Raw genomic sequence first — 19,486 nt, forward strand, 5'->3', positions numbered from 1 at the left:
TTCCTCCTCCACCATTCTTTTTATATATCTCTCACCTTCGGCTGATCTACAGTAGGTATAGGATGTTTGCCTGGTAGGGTGGCCCAGAACTTCATCTCTGAGGGTCTAGAACTCATAGTTGATTTATCCTTGTTGGGTTATGAAGCCAGAAATGGCCCATTTATGCTTATCACTGGACATGGAGGTGCTAAGAAACACCCCTGATCAAGATGTACTCTCTCTTGCCCTGACTATATAGCAGTAATCCCAGAGCCTCATGATAATCAGGGAAATGAGTTAATATGGTGATTCCTGCCTCTTCCTTTTGGCTAATTGGCTTAAGAAACCAAAATAACTAGATGCCAATGATAGTTTCAGGTTCAATGGGACACTTAGAGAATCCTCTTGTGAAAATATTCTTCCCCTACCACTCATGGGGGAGTATGACTGGGGGAAAGATATCTAATCCAAAACAACCTAAGATTAAAGGGATAGGAAGTACAAATTTTACAACTGGGTCTTTGGGAATTATGATGAGAGGGGACAATCCTACTTCTATCCTATTGGTTCCTAGAATCATCTATTCTAGCTGTTGAGGACACAGCACCATATATCAGCCATTGGTGCTGTACATATATTACATCCTGGAGGATAGTTTCCTAATTCTGCAGGGTGTTTTTCCTGAGATGATGCCATAGCTGAGTCTTTAATTGGCCATTCCATCATTATATCATGCTGGTGCCTTCCAGGTAATTTGATATATAGTAGAAAAAATGAGTTCCATAGTCATATGCCGAATGTCACCTCTTCTTCACTGTAAAATAGATCTATTGATCTGATACAAAGTTATGTAGGGATCGCATATCAGTAAATCAGGCATTATATAAGACCTTGGATGTGGTGCAGGAAGAGGTGCAGCGGGCAGAGAAAGCAAACCCCTACACAGAAGAAGTAGGTATCAACTCTGGTAAGAATGAATCATTACTCTATCGGGATAGAAAGAGACCAACCTAACCCCTTTAAGCAATCTAGCAATCAATAATCAATAATCATTAACCAATGCCCCCCACATGGCTAGTCTGTTTCCTCAAGATAGAGTGCCATGTCAAGTATTCAGTGTCAGTCTCTTCAGTGGTGAGGGTGGAAATTCATGAGTGACAGCTGAGAGAAGAGCCTTAATGAGAGGAATCCCATGATCTTAGGCTCACTTACAGCCCCGCCCCCGCCACAAGAGCCACTCGTGGGCACATTGTTGGAGCCCTGCAGTGACTGAGAGGAGAAGGTGGCAACATCCAGAGGGCAACTTATCTTCCCTACGTATAGTGGTGACTCCTCTTCAAAGACACAAGTCATTTCCACATGACTCGTTCCCAAACTGCCTTTTCTCTGGACTTCTAATCTTTCTTTTCCTGGGTCCTGACCATCCAGCCATACTCTTTTCCACTTCTGTGTGTATAGCTGTGCGTCAAGCTATTCACAAAGTGCATGACTAAGTGCGCTGCTGGAAGCCTTGGTAACTGGGAGCCTTTTCCTTCTGCACTTTTAGAACTCCCTCTGTGTTGTGGTTCTAAAACGTTCACTTAGCACCCATCTGTAACCCTCTGTTAGTTGGTTGCAGGGGCTTCCCCATGAGGCCATAGGTGAGAGCTGCGGTGAAGGCATTGGTACAACAGATGGAGGTGACATGAACGTCTTTGTTACCGTTGGGGTCACAATTGATTTGTTTTTACCTTTGGCGTCAAAACATATTTGTACCTTTGGGGTCTTCTTGGATCCGAGTCTGAATGTACTTTTCCATCAAATGATGGGTTGCCTGACCTTGTGACTTGGTGGATCTGATAACACTTACTTCATTATTAGTACTTTTATGTTCCATGCTCGGTGCTCAATCTCTATGGAGGCTCAGTACTACCACAGATGCTGCTTTGAAAATGGTAATTAGTTCTCTGCCACAGATGATGTGGCTGGGCTCTGTGCTGTGGCTCTCCTATTAGCCCTTGGCTGAGACTCCACACAACATTGATATCTACCATAACTATCTCTAGCACTACTGAGCTTAATGGGTCATAATGGTCCAAGTGGCAGCTTGACTATATTGCAGCTTGAATCTCCTGAAACTCTCTTGCTCTGGGTGCCACTCAAAAATGGTAGCCTTCTGAGTCCTTCGGTAAATGTGGTACAGAAGTATCCCCAAGTGGAGTACATGTTACCTCCAGGATCCAATGAAACCCACTCAGTGCTGTGCCTGTCATTAGTGGAAAGGAATGCAAAATACAATGACTTGCCCTTTATCTTGGAGAGGATGTTCCAGCATAATCTGGACTGTTGGACCCCAAAACTTGGTGGATGTGGAGAGTAGCTAGGTCTTCACGAGGTGTAGCAACCTCTCTCTGGCATATATAGTTTTTACAACAGCATCCAAACTACTTACCACTTCCTGCGCTTCGAATCCAATCAATATGGTGGGTCTGGGTGAGGTTCTGTAGAATGTCAAGGTGATCAAGGCTCTTTAAACTATATCATGACAGAGAATAGAGATAGTCCTGGGATATAATCCTAGAACAAGACAGTGGATGTGTACTGCTCTCTGATGAAAATGAATGCAAACTATTTTTTGTCCTCTTATTGATGTTAATTGAGGAAGTTTTTCTGCCAGATTAATATCAGGACCTAGTGTAAGGTTTATTTTGACTTTATAGGTGAAGAAACTGAAGCTTAAGGTTAACTTAAACTGAAGGTTAAGAAACTTTAGAAAGGGTGGTTTGGAAGTCATCTAATCCATCCTTTCCCCTGACGCGTAAAGTCCCTCTTCAACAGCCTCCAATATAAGGTTATGAGTTCAGGAGATTTAGGGAGGAAAAGACACAGGTTTGTGGTTAGAACTGCAACCCAGCATTGCTATGTAGTAAGCCACCCCAAACCTTAGCAGCTTAGTAACATCTCAGTTTCCCTAACTGCAAAATAGACTTAACAGTAGCATCTATCTCAAAGGCTATTGGGAAGATCAAATAATAAGATGTATGTAAGGTGCCTAGTATAGTGTTTGAAACATGAGGGACTTTAAAAAATTGGTGGCTCCAGTTATGAAGAGTATATCTGGGTTAATAGGCCTTTTGCTACTTATATATAGTCAGGATGCTCTGGGGATGACTCCTTAAGGTAGCCCAGAGCTAAAGTCTCTCCCTCACCACTTGGTCTTGGGGGTTGGCTTTTGAGGATCCACACTGGCCACATCTAGAGGTCTCGCAGGACTTGGGGACTTAGCTTCCCACATCCCTCAGATGCAACATTCTACAATTCATCGGCTCCACTCTGACTCAGTCACCAGATGGAGAAGATGGGGCGGGGGTGGGGGGGAAGCCCTGTGCCACCTTCTGAAAAAGGCAGTAGGAGTATTTGCCAAGAGTCAGACCACTGTTCAAAATTTGACTTGGCCACTTACTAGCTGTGTGATTTGGGGCAACTTATGTAATGTCTTAAGCCTCAGTTTTGCCCAACTTCATGAGTCTGTGGTAGACACTACCAACATGATATCTGTTTGGGATAATGAGTTTCCATGGATGATACACATGTCAAGGAATGGAGGGCGGGAGGAAGAGGTAATCATCAGGGACAGATGGGCATTAATTCTGTACAATATGTGTGTTTTTCACCACCACCAAGCAGTTATCTCAATTCTGACACGCTACCTGGAGATAGCATAAGATCTCACAGGTTAAGGGCTCAGTCCTAGCAGACACATCCCTACTAGCCCCTGCCATTTCTGACACTTCAGTCCAAGTTGTTACCTGTGCTTGGAATGACTTGCTACAAACTGGAGATTTCAATGACCCCTTCCTAGGATCTGATTAATTTGCTGGAGTGACTCACAGAACTCAGAGAAACATGTACTTACTAGATTACTGGTTTGTCATAAAAGAATGTAACTCAAGAAGAGCCAGATGGAGGGGCACCTGGGTGGCTTAGTCGGTTAAGCATCCAACTTCAGCTCAGGTCATGATCTCACGGTCCGTGAGTTCGAGCCCCACGTCAGGCTCTGTGCTGACAGCTCAGAGCCTGGAGCCTGCTTCAGATTCTGTGTCTCCCCCTCTCTCTGCCCCTACCCCGCTCATGCTCTGTCTCTCAAAAATAAACATTAAATTTTTTTTTTTTTTTTAAAAAGAATAGCCAGATGGAAGAGATACTTAGGTATGGGGAAAGGGCACAGAGCTCCCATGCCCATTCTGAATGTGTCTTGCTCCCAGCACATCTGTGCTTTCAACAACCTAGACACTTCCTGAGCCCCATCCTTGTAAGTTTTTATGGAGGCTTCTCTATACAGGCACAGTTGATTAATCATTGTCCGCTGGTGATTTATTTAACCTCCAGCCCATGTTCCCTCCCTGGAGGTCAAGGGGACTGGGACTGGAAATTCCAAACTTCCAGCCACAGGGTTGCTCACCCTGGCAACCAGCCCTCGTCCTTAGGTTCTTTCCAAAACTCACCTCATTAGCATAAACTCAGGTGTGGTTGAAATAGGGTTTATTGTAAATCAAGACACTTTTATCACTCTTATCACGCAGGAAATTCTAAGGATTTTAGGAGCTCTGTGCCAGGAATGGGATGAATACCAAATATCTATTTCCTATTATAAATCATAATATCACACTCTTGCTTTTTTTTCCCCATGTGGCCTGGCTGCCAGCAAGTTTAGTCAAGAAGCAGAAGAACCCAATGTCTGTAAACATTTTCTTAAATATAAACACATAGATGTAAGTGCCAGTTTTTCCAGAAGAGTAATACAATCCCAGGTGTGAAAGGGCAACAGCAGAGCAACAGATGTGAGCTTCTCACATCTGTTAAGACTTTACTCTGTGTAGATAACTGTCACCAGAAGCTCAAACCCCTTGTTAGAGCAGGGGCAAATCTATTAGTATAAACTTCCTCTGCTCCTCCCCTATGGAGCTACCTGCTTCTCAAAGTTTCTGGATCCTTGACTCAATAAATCAGGCATATAATAGAAGCAGATAGTAGGTTTGGACCGACTTTTTCTTTGCCCACCAATCTATAAACCACTATAATTGCTGCAGCCCATAAAATACTTAACATAGTGCAAAACTCATGAAGTGCCCTCAGGAAATAGCAGCTCCTTCCAGCCGTCCTTTCCAGCCAGTGAGGAATATCAGATTTTGATTCTATACCCTTCCCATCACTTCCAGTCATTCAAACAACCTCATTAGGCGGGTTCTTAAACTTGGACCATTCATTTTAAAACATCCATACATGTCCAATTTGAAGCTCTCTTGCTCCCAAACCTGTTGCTCAGCACAGGTCTCTCTGGTTGCCTGGGATGGGGCAGGGGTGCAGTGAGAGGATGATCTGGGCTCTTACTTCTTCTCTGCGCTTGCTTCTCTGGTATTGGGATATGGCACAGGGAGGTGAAAGACTCCAAATGCGGCAGCTATGACAACATCCTGCCTGGATCTGGGCTCTTTCTCCATGAGCTAGAGAAGTGGTGGGCTCAGGGACCCCTGCAATATGCAGTTATTCAGCCCCAGGTAGCAACCCCAGGCATGAGTAGCCCCTGGCAAAAATCCATTTGTTCCACTAGCTGAGGACCTCATGCCCCGTTTCTCTGGGGCAAGCTCTTCTGTGCCGTTGACTGTGGTGGTCCCTGACAACGAGCACAGCCCTGCTCTTCCTCTCTGCCCAATCCTATCTATCCTTTGGAGACTTTGGGAACAAAAACTCATTTTGTGTGCCTTTAGGGAAATGAGAACTTGAGGGTGATGTCATTAACCTTATTTGCCTCCACACCTGCCTCTGCTCTCTCCCTAGGGCCCAGATACCCCTGGGGTGGATCTGCAAATCAAAAAGCTGAGCAGACATTCAACTAGGGATCAAAATGGCAGTCCACCCACCAGAGTTTATAAGACAACTCTCTTGGGTCTCACTACCATAGTTCTCGAGAGGGACTAGTGGTGGCCTTCTTCCTGAGAGAAGGGCATCCTCTTTTTGAAAATCATGGGCTACCTCAAAGGCAATCTCCTTCTAGATTCCTGTCCCTTCTTATATCTCTTCTCTCCATGGCCCCAGTGTGGCCTCTCTTGCACAGGTGGTGGGTAGTGGCAGGTGAGAGGGGCTCAGAGTGGGGCTTTCTTTGAATTCCAGCAGCTCTGAGAACTTATTCATGTGTCAATAGTGTGTTATATCTGCACCATAAAGCAAAGGAGCAGGAAAACATCCTCGATCAATTATTCACAGCATCCCATTACATACAGGATGAGTTGTTGCAATAAAGAGACCCCTGTCTGTCCCTAAGGACTTATATCACAGATGAGGGCCACTGCCCAAGGCAACTAGGGAAATTCCTACCAACAGAAGAGATGTGGAAATATCTGTTTCCCACTGATGTCAAGGCCAGCGATGGAAATTCTGGCCTAAAGTAACCTTTTCTGGGCAAAACATTCTAATGGGATATTTAACCTCTCTAAGACTCAGTTTCCTGATCTGTAAAATTAGAGTTGAACTAGCCTGCATGGTTTTCCCAGCTCAGATTTTTAAGAGTTAAGATGATGGAATGTGCTGGTGTTGTATAAATAAAAGAAACAAACATTTTTTTTAAAGCTATTTGGAAATCCCCTGTGCAATTTGTGACTAGAGATAGAATTCAGATTTATAACCTAAAATAATCTTTTCCTATCTCAAATATCCCCAATTTACTCTCTGGCTTACTGTTATATTCCATTGTGAGTTAAGCCAGATATATTTTGTCCTGATTAAATAAAAGCAAAATCAAGTAACTACTTCAAGCCAGTAAGTAAACTCATGAAATTAGAAAGGCATGGCAAAGACATCAACTAACACTCACAGAATATGTTAAAGAAGTCCAGTGACAAATGGATAAGGAGCAAGAAAGGGTGTCTTTTGTCCAGGACAATTAAAATGATCTGAAGACTGAGAGGTGGCTTTGTTGGAAGGGCACATGGGGATCTCCTGGAACCCAAGGGCAGGCAGGACAGCAGGCTCCACGGGACTGGCCCCTTCTTGCCAGTGATCCAGGCGCACATAGTCTCTTATCTTGGCTCTTCTCCACATATCTACTTCCTTATTACTGGGGAGGAGGTATGGGCAGGGTTGGCAACTGGATGTAAAAGCCTGCTACAAAATGTGCATATCTCAGTGAGACTTTTTTTCTAATGAAATTGAGTCTTGAGTTTTAGTTACTCATGCATTTAGTTTTAATGGCCTTCATTTCTGGGGTACCTAGGAAGATTAAGTTTGGGGTGCTTTAGGAAAACTAGTAAGGAAACAAAGTGATAAAGCACTGGATAAAGAGAAAGGGAGAGTTGATTGAAAACTGTCAACTCCCTGAACAATCTAAACAAGGCACAAAGCCTCCCATGTCCCTAGTTCATGATTCTGGAGATCGGTGACCTGTTGACTTAAAGCTATCATTAAAAAGGATGGGTTAGAAATAATGACAGCATCAGAACCTATCATCCATGTTAAGGTCTGACAAAGAGTTAACTTTCAATAAGAAAAAGTGAACCTTTGCTTAGCACTCAGACATCTTTGGCCATTTTTTTTTTTTGGAAATAATTTCCAGACCTCACAACAATTTGAGCCAAAAGTTAGAGTCCCAGATCCTAATCCAGGCTTTTTGACACTAATTTTTCAGAAACCATTTTCCTGGAGCCTGGAGTTTGATGAATGGCACAGAATTCCTTCCCTGCTGCCTTCAGTGGCTACAAAGTTGATGTCTTACAAAGGGCTAGAATGCTGGTTCCATCACTTACCAGCTATGTGCCCTTGGGAATGCACTTAGCCTCTCTGAGTTATTCTCATAAAGACTTGAATTGTTAGCTTTCTTGTGATGTGTCATTTTTGTTCTACTTCTCTCTCTTCAAAGGCAATGTTTCTCCCATATAATACTTTGTGCTGTTCCCTGTGCCTCTGCTGGCAGAGTGCCGAGCTGGGTGCCTGTGCTCAATAAATGTTTATCATTTTCTTGACTTTGGAAAAATATTAATAGTCATTTATTAAAATTTCACTTGGGGTAAGACATTGAGATTGGCTACTTTGTTGGAGGAGCTGCAAACTTACCTAGTAGTTCTCTCCTCTTCTCTCCCACAATGTGGGACTCTAGGGAGCCATTTAGGAGTACAAACTGTTGGGGACAGAGCTGTTGTCTGGATAGACAGCTCTGGCTTTCTGGTGGCCATGCAGACACAGAGAGGGAGCTGCTGTTCATTAGACGCCCCTCTTTTCTAAAACAAATACATAGCAGACATTGAAGAAGCAATGGCATTCTTTTCTAGAAGGTTCCATTAATTGTCTCAGGGAAGGTTCCATTAATTGAGTCAAGGACCTCTCCTGTGGATTCCCCCTCCTCCCCACCTCCTTATCCTCTACCAGTTCTCCCTGATCTTCCTGGGTGGGAGGTGGAGGTTGGAGGAGCATGAGTTTTGTTCCCATGGCTGAAGGGAGAGGGATGCCACAGGACAGGAACGGGTGGAAGTGGAGAGAAGGAAAGGTGGGCTTTCTTCAGGTTGCCATTAATTTCCCCCTCAATAATCTAAAATCTAAAATCACTCACAATTTGCAGCCAGAGGACTCTCTTTCTTCTGATAATACCCACAATGTGGCCTGTGTGAGGAGTTCTGATTTCTCCTCTGAACAGAACTTTGGTCCTATTTCTGGTGCAATAACAATTGTGGCCTTACTGTGCTGAGTGAGTACTTGTGCCTTCCATGTTCTGGGGAACTTTGAGGTTCCTGGCACTAACTGAAAATGAAGAATGTCTGTTATCCCTGTTTTCTCCCCCTTCCCGGGTGGGAGAATAGAAGGAGTTTCAGCCAACCTCACAACAATGAAATACAAGCACTAAGGTCAATTCAAGCAGGTCCTTACAAAGGAATCCACAGCAACGTGGGTCCCCTGAAAAATTGCACTGCCTTCTCCATGATTTCTAGAGAAACTGCTGGATGTACACTTTTCCATATACTGAGAGTACTGCACACAACCCAGTGTATATTTTTTTATTCTCCTCACTCCCGCCATAGGCTGTGAGCCATTTGATGGCAAAGGCTGCCCCCACCTCACCAACTTCTTCCTCCTCCTCCTCTACCCCTTGCACACAACGTTTTGTGAAAAGAAAAGAGGGAACTTTTTGCCTCCTGTGTAAATATTTAGTAGATTCAGTATCTCCCAAAGTGCTGAGAGTTATGCTATAAAGTCAGCTCATAAGTCATGAGGTGAGAAATATATAGACAGGCAAAAGATGGATTGGCTTCTGGACCTGAAGCAGGAAGACCAGGAATTCTGGTTCCAATGACTTTTCTAAAGCTGCATGGAGTGCAGGGTTACTACCATAATCAAGAAGGTTCAGGATGGTTGGACGATGGTAGCTCTAGAAAAGAGACAAAGGAGAAAGCACCTGCAATGTGTCTCCAGACAGTGGCCTGTCTGTTCCTGGTTGTGCAGACAGATGATTCAGCTCTCAGAGGCTTAAGCCATAAAATATTTGTTCATACATGCAATTTCCATTGTTGTGATTTCATGCTCATTGAGCAACTGACAAATTACAATTTGATTGCCCACGTATTATTAATACCCCAGTTTGATCTGAAAAAGGACATAAGAGAGCTTACAAAGATGCACATGCTTCAATTTAAAAGGTAAAGTTTAAGGGGCGCCTGGGTGGCTCAGTCAGTTGGGTGTCTGACTTCAGCTCAGGTCATGATCTCACGGTTCGTGAGTTCAAGGCCCCGCGTCGGGCTCTGTGCTGACAGCTCAGAGTCTGGAGCCTGCTTGGGATTCTGTGTCTCCCTCTCTCTCTGTTCCTCCCCCACTCATGTGCTCACTCGCTCTCTCTCAAAAATAAACATAATTTTTTTTAAAAGATAAAATTTGATATAAATTGACACAGTGGGTTTTTTTGGTTTTGCCTGTTTCGTAACCATTTTAGCTGTATTGTTTCCCACTTTCTTTGGGGGAATGAGCTGCCTCTTGGGTGGAACTGGCATCACCTCGTCACAGGATCGAGAGGATGTGTGACCCATACCTGGCCCGTCTGAGAATTCCATCCACCTGGTCTCCGTGGCTTGGCCAAGTTATCATGGAAATTCAATTCCGGGAACTTTGCTGGAATTATGGGGAAAGAGCAGTTCTTCTTCCACTGGTACTGCTCTCTGGAGGATGATAGAAGCCTGGTGCTACCAGGAGCTGCCTGGTGAGGAGGCAGGAACCTGAGAATGGAGGCTACAGACAAGAGAGAGAGCTGAGAGGTGGAAGGACACTGAACACTGCTGGGACATCTTGAATTCCTAGATGCAGCCATGGCCGAGGCTAGACCAAGTTCCAAACTGTGTTTTAACAGACATAATGTATTCTTATTGAATTTCCAACCAGTCTCAACAGAGGATTCTGATTAATTCAGCGCAGGAGAAAAGTGGAGAGAGAGAGAGAGAGAATAAGCATAGAGGAGATCAACAAATGAGACTAGTAGTAAGGTGAGCACTCCCCTCCCCCCAGGCCCCCCCTCCCCCCGCAAAAACCACAAATGTTTGCCATGAATTCAGTGCACTTGCCAGCACGGGGCCACAAACTCAGCTCCCACTCACAGCAGTCAAGGCGAGGTAAAACCCGCTCGGTTACGTTAATTAGAGGACCCACAAGGTTAAAACTAAGCAAGGTGCTCAGGAGAACTATTACTAGTCCTGATTGTTAAAATTGAAAGGGCTTTCTACCTTGAGCTCTCCATAAAAAAGATGCTGTATAAAACAGTGAATCACACCCTCAATAATATTCTTACAGTAAGTAAAATAATGAATTAATGAATTTCATAAGACTGTTTCTCCTAAAATCTTGCAACGTGGACTGTGACATAACATCAAACACAATCCGACGAGAGCAGCTTTAAAACCGGGGGGAAAGGGACGCCTGGGTGGCTCAGTTGGTTGAGCGTCCGGCTTCGGCTCAGGTCATGATCTCACGGTTTGTGAGTTCGAGGTCCACGTCAGGCTCTGTACTGACAGCTCAGAGCCTGAAGCCTGTTTCGGATTCTGTGTCTCCCTGTCTCCCTGCTCCTCCCCCACTCGTGCTCTCTCTCTCTCTCTCTCTCTCTCTCTCTCTCAAAAAATAATAAACATTAAAAAAAATTAAAGTGGGGGAAATGGCTCTGGTCCCATATGCAGCTGTCCGCTGGGATGGCTGAGTAACAAGTTGACCCCAGCAGGATGAACAAGCTACAAACTGTACCCCTAGGGGATTGAATGCTTTGGGCTATAAACCAGTTAAAAATCCTTTGCTTTGGGAAGCTCATCTGGGTCTTTTATTGTATGGTCATAAGGAGAATCCTTGTCTATTAAAGCCATTTTTACTGATCCCATGAAACCAAGTCATATACAAAGAAGAGAGTGTTCATCTTTCTCTTCTTTATGAGGGAGTGGGTCATGAGGGGGAAGATTCCCACCTAGTTTTCCTAGAAGGAATCCCTTTCTACATTAAAGGAGCCTTCCTGCCTGCGATCTGACAGAGACACGAGGTTGGGTTCTTTTTGCTTTGTTTTTTAATCTAATGAATTTCAGCACTGAAGTAGGTACCGTGGAGTTAAAAGGCATTCAGACAGCGCCTGCTTGCTCACAGAAGGAGGTTCTAAACACGCGTGAGTGAAATGTGTGATAGTTGCACCCTGGAAGTATGTCTGCTAAAGGTTTTCTGTTCCTATTGAGATGGATGCATCTATAAATTCCCTAATAACACTTTCTCTCTGGATGTAATCTGGGAAGCCAGGTTTCTAGCATTTTGTGTGTCGAACCAACTCTTTTTATTTACATGGCTATTATCCATTTTTAAAACATACAAACAGGTTCATCTCTAAAAGTCACAAATTTTAATTCACTCCTTTTCTCCATTGACTTGCATTTCTATTCCATTTCTTCCATAGAATTTCATTCTAATATAACATTCTTTTATATCTGAAGGTCTTTTATTGATATTTATCTTGAGCAAATATACTTTTGTAAACTGAAATTAATCCTTTTTATTCTTGTGACTATAAAGTCCCTATAGTTAAAAATTTCATCTGGATTCAGAAATTGCCTCTCTGCAGATATCCTGCCCATAGTTTTATTGAAGACCAATTAGCCTGGAAAGTACCATTACTAGACTGTTGTGTTATGGTGTTGTTGCAGGGTAATACCCACTGTCAGTCACCTTGGGAAGAAGTATATCTTCAGACAGGAAATAAGGATTGAGAAGATAGACCTTAGATTAGAGAGGAGGAAACATTCCTTTCTTTCTGTGGGCCTCAGGTGATGTGCTGGGCTATGCTCTGAGCACTTCTAGGCATAAGTGTGAGTGACTTCTTTGTAGGTAGATCAGTATTTAGACAGTACATTAGCCTGAAGATTCAGAGAAACCGTGTCTTATATAAGTTCTACGTTCTCTTCCCGTGCTTCCCTAAACCTTGAGTCAAGTTCAACCTAGGCAAGGTTGGGAGAGAGAACATTCCTCCCCCATTGGCTCCTGGTGAGGAAGGACAGAGCAGAGCCTCTTCCTGAGGCCAGAGTGGTGAAAGACTTATACAAACTGCCATGTGCCACTGTGTAGTGATTTCTCCAGACCTTGGCAGGGGCGTGATGGCTTCATAGGGAAATACTATTACTAGACGCAAGACATTAGTTATCCTCATAGAGGATTCTCTGAAGCAACTGGGAGAAACTCTACAGGAGCAGGTAATGGCCAAAGTCATGTTTTGGCAATTCCATGAAAAATTTCGGGGCTTAAGCAGGTCACAATAAATCAGTCCCTTCTCCCCACTCTGAATTTAGAACCAATAGATGTTTAGACACAAGAATCTAAAGATGAAAATATCAGTTTTATTACCAGCAGCATGGGCTTGGACATTGCCGTCAAATGACCAGACAGCAGACCCACTGGCTCTACTGAGGCAAAGATAGGAACAGTAGCAGGTGTGTTGGGTCCCCACTCCCCACCCTTCTGGGGCAAAACAAAGTGATCTGTGGGGCCAGACATCAGATTCTAGGAATGGACCCTGACCCTTGGGCTGTGAAGTTTTAAAGCTACATTATCAAAGAAATCACTGAGCCCTCCTCTGGAGTAATTAGTGGTCATAGCACAATAAAAATCGTGGCGTGGCAGAACCTTGGCTTCAGCCCTATCCTGCCTGCTCTTGGTTTGTGGCTGGGGGGATGGCTGGACCCTCCCCTTGAGTAAGCAGGAGGTGGATCCAACCCTTGCCTTTGCAGCTATATGTACATGTACGGGGCACCATCCCACCAGCATTCATAATTGGGGAAGTACTGCCTGTGTCCTGGCCTGTTTAGGAGGCTGGGTCCAGCCTTGAGATTAACCTTGATTGGCTGCTTCAACCCTGGGCTGGAATTCACTTCCTTAGAGCTTTGCAGCCAACGACTTTTCTAGAAGGCTGATGAGGAAGAGTCAGTCTTGGACAAATTAAGGCATACCTTTCGGAGCCTCACCCAAAGAGCTTCCTACTCCTTCTTTCCAAGTTGACCTCACTTTCCCAGAGCTACAGGCCTTCCCATTTAGGGGCAGGGTCTGCCCGGGTTTACTGGCTGGAGGGGCAGAAAATGCGTGTGTCCTGAAGCAGGATGCTACCAAAGAGAAAGCCCAGAAAAAAACCTTAACTGTAGACCTCCTTCCAAATCACCAAGCAGCTTGGTGACTCACCTATACTTGGGGAGGAGGAGTGAAGGGTTGAGGAGTCTTCAGAAAAGCACTCCACTGATATTTTTCCCTCCTTAGGAGGGAAACACAAGTTTCTTGTCCTTTATGGAAATGTGTGGCAGTTCTGGATCACAAATGAACTGCATCTAAATTTCTGGAGATAGATGGTGGTAGTTCTACAACAGTGTGAACATATTTGATGCTACTGCTTAAAAATTGGTGCCTGGGTGGCTCAGTCAGTTGGGCATCTGGCTTTGGCTCAGATCATGATCTTGAAGTTCAAGGGTTCAGGCCCTGAGTCAGGCTCTGTGCTGATGGCTCAGAGCCTAGAGCCTGCTTCAGATTCTGTGTTTCCTTCTCTCTCTCTCTCCACCCCTCACCGCCCCCCACCCCCGACTTGTGCTTTGTCTCTCTTTCTCTCAAAAATAAAGAAGTGTTAAAATTTTTTTTAATGGTTAAAATGATAAATTTTATGTTAGATATATTTTACTACAACTAAAAACAAACAAACTGGATCTAATCTTGTTTTTGGTTTTATTTTGCTTTGTTTTGAAGAGCTAATATATGCCCATGGTTTTAAATTTTAAAAACACAATGGCCTCTCCACAGTCTATTCCCTAGCCAGTCCATTTTCTTTTCTAAAGGCAAACAGTAACACCAACATTTGGGGGGATATGTTATGTACAAACAAGAAAGTACATTAAACATTTTTTTTTGACACAAACAGTACCAAATTTTACACACTTTTCTGCAATTTGCTTTTTTACCTTAATGAACTTTCTTGGGGAATGTTCCATATCAGTATATCAGAGTTCTAGATTCATATCTACCTATTTTGCCAGTACATGGATAGCCCATAGTTGACTCAGCCAATCCCCTTTGTGGTGCAAATATCAGTGCTTTTGATCTTTTACTCTTCCAAATGGTGAATGGTCTTGAATATGTGTCATTTCTCATATCTATCTACTCATAGGATAAATTCCCCGACATGAAATTCTCTAACAATTATCCCAGTAGTTTCCAACACCCGCAAAGCTAACCCTAATACTGTTGAGTAGACATTAGAACTGAGCAAGATCTCTAATCTGACAAGCTAGCCAGAAAAATGATGATATGTATCCCACTCGAAAGTCATTGTGTCACATGTGGCTATGTGTACCAAAGTAGGAAAACTATTGCATGAACCCCAAAACAATAATGTCCATTTTCAAAGAGCAACCCCTTCTGGCAGAGGTCTGGTCAGTCCATAACACATAACTACCTGACTATCAGTGAGTTTTCTTTAAATAATTCCTTACATTTTCCCCAATGGAATTCACCCATGTTTCTATATATAATATCTTTTTTATAATGTAACAACTAAAGAACCCCACAGGTTAGCCAGAGAAAAGATATTACCTACATATGACAGGTGAGGAAACAGAGGAACAGAGGCCAAGAGAAGTTGCAGCTTGTTTGATAAGCAAGTTAGTGGAAGAGTATGGGTTAGGATCCAGATCGATGACCTAATCTCGCGCTTTTCCCACTAATCTATATTGTCGTTTCTCTCCAGTTCTCAAAAATAGATGAACTGTTCCTTAATCTACGAGGTCCGGGAGAGGTCTCAGTTTGTGGACTGCCCATGACTGTCTTGCTACTTGGAGTCTGTCCTGATGCTTCACAGATGTTGAAGATAAACCGAGGGGACCTCTCAGGCATTAAAAATTGTGGTGCAAATCTAAGTGTTTCTGATCTTAGATTCAAACAAGGGAGATTCAGGAAAGCTGATGACTTCCAGTCTTGCCCACAAACGGATGTGGCTCCCATGCCAAGATGGGAATAGGTAAGTCTGATACTACTCCCCAGGAAGAACCAGAGGGGAATGGATTTTATACAGTGGGGAACATTTTTCTCATATTGTGTACACGAAAATGCTATGAACGCTTTAAAACCCCTCCCATGCAATGCAACTCAGGGTGACATAGAACAGAATAGAGAATTCCCCCATCGTACATGGAGAAGCCACTCTAGGAAGACCGGACAACAGGCATTAGATTGATGAAAGCAACTCTGGTTATATATATAGTCAACAAGAAATTCACTCAAAACCTGGACTTAGAGCCATAGTAGACTAAGAAACCAAGACTTCTTGAAAGCTAGTACTTCAACTTTGATCTATGGAAGAGTCCGTCCTGCGTGCTGTAACAAACCACCCTCAAATATTACTAGAGGAACACAGTGAAGTCTATTTCTTGCCCATGTCCCGATCCGCTGGTGAGTGTATGGGGAAGGGGCAGTGGGTGCTGTGTTCCACGTGGTACAGGAGGGCATCCAACACCTCTGCCCGAAGTCCACTGGCCATGATGCAGAGGGTTCCCATTGCTCAGAAGGTTGGGGAATCTTCCTCTGTGCTCAGGAGAAAAAGAAGGATCTGGGTGAACACATGGGAGCCTCTCTGCTCCATCACCATAAACATGATCTGAACTCAAATGGTAAGGGACACAGAAGTGGGTAATAAATATATGAGAACCAGGACAGTGAAAGGAAATTTGATCTGAACAGGACTGGATAGAGACATTTGCCCATAGACAAATCTTTGGCACGAAAGGATGTGGATACGGGTTCTAGAACTATGCTGTCTATTACTTATGGCCTGTGGGGCATAGAAATGTGTTAAGGTTAGCTGTGTAACAAACTGTACATAATTCTCATTTCATAGCTGGAGTCAGTCATTCCCAGTTGGCCTTTTTCTTCTTCTTCTTCTTCTTCTTCTTCTTCTTCTTCTTCTTCTTCTTCACTATCTTTATAAAGCCATGGGTTAAAGAACCCTACACAGTATTTCTAACATGAGATGACTGGATAAGGAGAGTCTTACTGACACCTGAGGTCAAGATTCTTGGTCTAGGGGCACAGAGCATGAAGGAGTTCACCTTAAGAGTGGCCACCCTGGGGGCACCTAGGTAGCTCAGTCGGTTGAACGTCTGGCTTTGGCTCAGGTCACGATCTCATGGTTCACAAGTTCGAGCCCCGCATCGGGCTCTCTGCTGTCAGTGCAGAGCCCGCTTTGCATCCCCCACCCCCCTCTCTCTCTACCCCTCTCCTGCTCATGCTCTCTCTCTCTCTCAAAAATAAACAAAACAAAACAAAAAGAGTGGTCACCCCGGACAGGCTTGTTTCTGTCTGGCATGCCACACATTTCTCTTACATCCTGGAAAAACTAGTGAGGGAGACAGTGTCGACCTCAGGGTCCCCGGCAGGGCTTTTTGGAAACCACACACCATGACAAATCTCAAGGAAGTTAAAAAACAAACAAACAATCATAACCAAGGCAGCCCAGCTAGTTTTGAAAGAGCTAAAGCTTCATGACTTCAGTTCAGACTCCGAATTCCTGTGAGCTTCCAACCACCGTATTCTACAAGGAACATCCCTTGGCCAGCCATAATGTTTAGAAACCTAGCTAAGCTCTCTTAGCTGAAGACTCTTTTTCGACCTCAAAGATGTGAATGTCTACTCGGGAGGGCCCACGAGGGTGGTTTAGGAGGATGTGTCTGTGTTAGAGTGTGTCTAGGTATAATAGGTATCTGTGTGATTCTGTGTGAGTGTATGTGCATGTGTGTGAAATTCAGAGCAAGACAGAGGAAGGCAGTTCACGTAGATCCACGTTTTACGTTACGTTCTGTGAAACTGTAGGTAGTTGGCTAAAGAGAAATGGGAACCCACAAGTGCCTGACATTAGGACTGTTAAGAACCTCCCAGAAGACCTAACTCTTGCTGGCTGTGCAACAACAAGCACCTGCAAAGCTCTGCCTCGCTGAGGAGAGACCACGAGGCACCGGCCAGCCAACACCTGCCTGGAGGGAGGAAAGACAGGGCTTCAACCCTGAGCAGAAGAGCGCCGGCCTCTTCTTTATGCTCAGCTGTCACGCTCAGTTGCGTTGTACATGGATCTGCCTGTCAGCCTGCGCTGAATCCTACAGCACCGTTCCAGGTCTTACCATCTGCACTGTGTTCCAAATGACTTGTCGCCCCTACCTGTGTGCACCCAGGAAGACTCTGGTTTCTATAACAACAGACCCCACCCCCCTGGAGTTTCCTCGCGGTGTGCAGAGGCCGCTTCCCAATCCATGCTGACTGAACCCAGCCTTCAGCCTGGCCCCTCCAGACCAGCCATGCCTGTTCCCACCAGCACTGAGCATCAGTTTTCCCAAAACTGGAAAGAGGAAATGGAGGCTCAGTAAATAAGCAAACAAAAGCAGAGCTTTTATAAACCATTCGAATCTGGGCATCGATTGATAGTTTGAATTTTCCTTCACTGTGCTTTACCTACGTTCTTTGAAGCCTGTAGCAAGACTAGGAAGTCAGCTATCAATTGGCTTACTATGATGTTTTCTCAAAATCTTCCTGAAGAACAGTGGAATTCAAGGTGTTTTCAAAATCTGGAAGCAGAAGCATGTTGCATTTATGGCAATGATACTTTGGAGGAGGGTTAGTCTTTCATTTGCAGGGATTTTTTTTCTAGAGACCAAATCTGGGGGAGAGGAGAGGTGAGGCATTGCTCTGTGGGCTTACTGCAATCTGGAAAGAATAAGGTTTGCACAGAAGAAATAGCAGAGTCTTAAAGGATTGTGATTTTGTGTTGTGACTAGATTCACATTTGCAGTCCTTGTAACCAGAAGGACCACGTGACTAACGTGTGCTCTGAAGGAGCGAACAGAACTGTCCGTTCTAATGCAGAAACAGGGGCTCAGGGCACTGCAGGTTTCAGGAGCAATTGCCCTTTGCCGTTGTAGGGTCCCGTATGAGCATCCATCCTCTAGGTGGATTCTGGCGAGTTCCTTCTCTACCAGTCGCGGTTGCTAAGAGCAGGTGACCTCACAAACTGTGCTAGCAACTTTTACGGCTGCGAATCATTCTCTTGGGAACCTCAGAAGCTGGCAAAATAAATCTTTGTATTCACTCTGTTTATATTCTGACAGCACTACAAACCTCTGCTTTGAAAAGGAAAGTTTTTCCCAAGCAAATGCAACTGGGGGAATAGATTCCCCGTGTGTGGCTTTGGAGGTGCTAAAGGAATAGTAATAATTGCTTTCATTTTGATAAGCTTTACAGATTCCAGAGTTCTCTCAAGAGTTCCATTTCATTTGATATTTGCAGTTACCACGTGAAGCAGGCAGGGCTGACCTTGACCAGCCTCCCTATCAGATGCACAGTGGCATTAAATGGCCTGCCAATGTCACAAGGTGCGTAGTTGGCACAAATTGCAATGCAAAGGTTCTGACAAAGAAGTCAGTGGGCTTCCTATTCTACCATTCCGAGAAACTTCTAAAATAATCCTATGGATTTAAAAAAATATATAATCGCCACTCATATGCAAACCCTGGAAAATTCCCAGGCTGATGAAAGGGGTCTATTTTGGTGATGCAAGTGAATATCGAGCTGCTGATTTTGAGCAAAAGCAGCCAATGCAAATAAGCATGATATATTCATATATTCATCCATTTGAAAGAAATCTGATGGCAAGAATTTGCTCCAACAAAGCAGATTCTAGGATGTGCCAGCATCTGTACAAACGCGTGTCATTCTCTGCAACCTCCATGCACAGAGGAGGACCACAGATTTCTTGAGCGTGAAGACAGGACAGAGTCTTGGAGATCATTTTATCAACCCCATTTTCCAGGGTAGGAAAGTGGCTTCAGAGAGCAGTGCCTTGCCCAAGGTCGCACCGTTCAAGTCAGGAGTATGACAAGACCCCAGACCTTCAGACACCACAGTCCGTTCAGAGTGACACTTCCGAGCCTCTGGATGGTTCCAAGTCACTAAAGCACCACTAAAT

General features: G+C 44.2%; 1 long non-coding RNA gene across 2 annotated transcripts in view; it reads left to right on the plus strand.

The window, feature by feature from the left end:
- The window catches only part of LOC109492582, a 53,009-nt gene that overhangs the window by 30,131 nt on the left and 3,392 nt on the right, over window positions 1–19,486 (plus strand). For both annotated transcript variants that reach the window (XR_006587152.1, XR_006587153.1), the window contains one exon: window positions 15,227–15,496. This is a non-coding gene — a long non-coding RNA (uncharacterized LOC109492582). The remainder of the gene's footprint in view (window positions 1–15,226; window positions 15,497–19,486) is intronic.

The sequence above is a fragment of the Felis catus genome, chromosome D2, assembly GCF_018350175.1.
Source record: "Felis catus isolate Fca126 chromosome D2, F.catus_Fca126_mat1.0, whole genome shotgun sequence".
Taxonomy (NCBI): domain Eukaryota; kingdom Metazoa; phylum Chordata; class Mammalia; order Carnivora; family Felidae; genus Felis; species Felis catus.